We start from the raw sequence: 2576 nt of genomic DNA on the forward strand, positions 1-2576 counted from the left end.
GGAATGATAAAAATGAAAGTTTATTAGTTTCAAACTGTTCTGAAAGATGGACAAGGAGCTCTGAGCAGGAGGAGCTTGCAGGCGCTTATCCTGTCTCATCACCTTCATGTGGTAGCTCTGCTTTCCGCTGGACTCTCAGGTCAGATTCCTTCATACAGTGCATTTCTTGGCTGAAAAAGCAAGCGTCTAAAAACCATTGGTATAATTTATTTTCTTTTTTGTAGATGTGGAAACTGGTCCTAGAACAGTAAAGTGACCTGCTCAAGAACCCATAGGCATTGGATCAAGGTCGAATTTTGGCCTGCTTACACCAGTCTGGTTTCCCTAGTTGTCTTCTAAATTGTCAGTGTGGTTCCAGGGACAACCGATGGCCTGAGTGATCTACTCTCAAAGGGTGCATTAGAGATACACTAGTTCTGTGTGAATTTATTAGGGATTATGAATAGGAAAATGTAGTAATGTTAAAAGAACTTGGGAAATAGGTAACTAACCAAAGCTACACAGTTTTATCTAGTTTAGTTCTCCACATGATTTTAAATATACTAATGTTAACATCAAACCTTTAGCAAAGAGAAACGGTATGTGCAGTTTCTCAAATTTATTTGACTATAGGATCCTCTTTTTATGGAGCAACTTAAGGGGCCAGTTTTTCGTGGAACAGACTTTAGGAAGCACTCTATTTGAATATAGAATTATCAATGAAGATCTTGAATCATCGCATCTAAAAATATTTTAGATGTAGAATGTCTTAAGCAAAATGTGCTCAGATTGAATGGCATATGTGATATCACTGATTGATTAATTGACAGTTGTGAGGGAAGTTACCTAAATAACCAAATAATTACAATTGTTGAAAACATCCTTTGGGAAATATATTGGACAATGTAAAGCTCTCCATGTACCGATAGTATAGATGTTGTAGGTGATATTTGGAGAGGGGGAAAGGCACCACAAATCCCTTTTCTAATTCTAAATGGTTTCAGCACTTCTTAAGCTTCCACCATTATAGTCATTCTTCTGGGTTATTATCTTTCTAGGTAAAAATACCTTTATAATTACCAATACCAAAGCACTAATTAACATGACACTCTAAAATATTCTATTATTTTACTAGCTTGGTGAGTAGTCAGAAGACACAGTATTGCACATAAGTTATTAGCACAGGCTCCAACAGCAGACTTCCTGGATATGTGCCTCTGCTCTGCCATTTACAGGCTCAGTGATCCTGGGTAACTCACCTAACTCCTCGGTGCCTCGGCTTCCTCATCTGTAAAATGGGGATACTATTTTTGGAATGTATTTCTGAATTTTATCATGAAAATTTTTGATTCTTTGAAAAGAGGTAAGAAATACTTCATCAAAAATGGAAACTGATATCTTGCCATTTTTCTTAGTGTTCCCCAGTCGGTACTGTGTGACCTGCTTTGGAGCCTTCCTAGCCTTTATTTTACATGTAGTGGGTAAAATAAAATGTCTTTTGCAGTTCTTATTTATTCATTGGACTGCTTCATTAACATTCTTGACATTCGCTCATACAGCATTCTCTTCATCTTTGAGATCGCTTTCCTTTTGGAGCAGCAGAAAGAGTTTGATATGAGAACCAAACTTTCCCAATACCAGGACAGGGGATGACCATTTGGGAAAGATCTAAAATACTTAGCATTGGTGAGTTGGAATAATTCAGTGCACAGGCTCAGGATTACCGTATTTCCCCATGGATAAGATGCACCCTTTTTCGAAAAATTTGGAGTCTAAAAACTGGGTGTGTCTCATACAGTGGTAGTAGATTTTTTTTACTTGCATTTCCCACTTTTTTTGAGCGTGTTTTTGCGCTCATACAACCACTGTATAAGATGCACCCAGTTTTTAGAACCCAAGTTTTTTGAAAAGGATGCATCTTATACGTGGGGAAATATGGTAAGTACCAAGACAAATAGTTCTTCCCCTTGACCTCCTGTGAGCTCTTTAAGCTCCAACATCAGGAAAGGAAGGTTGGGGTTAAGAAATAGTAAAACACGTTGACGACATGCTATGAGATTGGACCACACTTCCACAGCTGAGACTATCTGTTAATACCTAAGGATGACTGGAGAAGTGATGGATTGCGACTGCTACTGAACTCAAAGAGTTTGCTACTTGGTTCCATTCAAGAACAAGACATGGTAGTTGTCAGATAGTTTTATTTACTTGCAGCAAGTAAAGGAAACTGGGGATTCACATCCAAAGCTCTCCCGCCCCCGGAAGGGAGGCTTAGCCATTGCTTCTATGCACTATTTGGTTGATTTCTTCTTTGCATTTGGCTACACTTACCCCGTTGGGTTCCTGTCAAGCTCATCCTATTTACAGCTGTGTCTGCAAAATACTGTGCTACATTTTAACATTTAACAAGAATAGCATTTTTTTTAGTAAGAACTGCCAAGACCTTGAGACCCTTGTCCCATCTAACACTACCTGAGGTATTTTCAATGGAGAGGGGAGATTCGGCAAAGCAGGGATGAAAGACCATGCAGGGCGGACAATTAAGCTGGTACCTGCTTTCACTCTTAGGAATCCAGCTCATCTAATAAACTGGTTAC

The sequence above is a fragment of the Hipposideros armiger genome, unplaced genomic scaffold (assembly GCF_001890085.2).
Source record: "Hipposideros armiger isolate ML-2016 unplaced genomic scaffold, ASM189008v1 scaffold_1137, whole genome shotgun sequence".
Taxonomy (NCBI): Eukaryota; Metazoa; Chordata; class Mammalia; order Chiroptera; family Hipposideridae; genus Hipposideros; species Hipposideros armiger.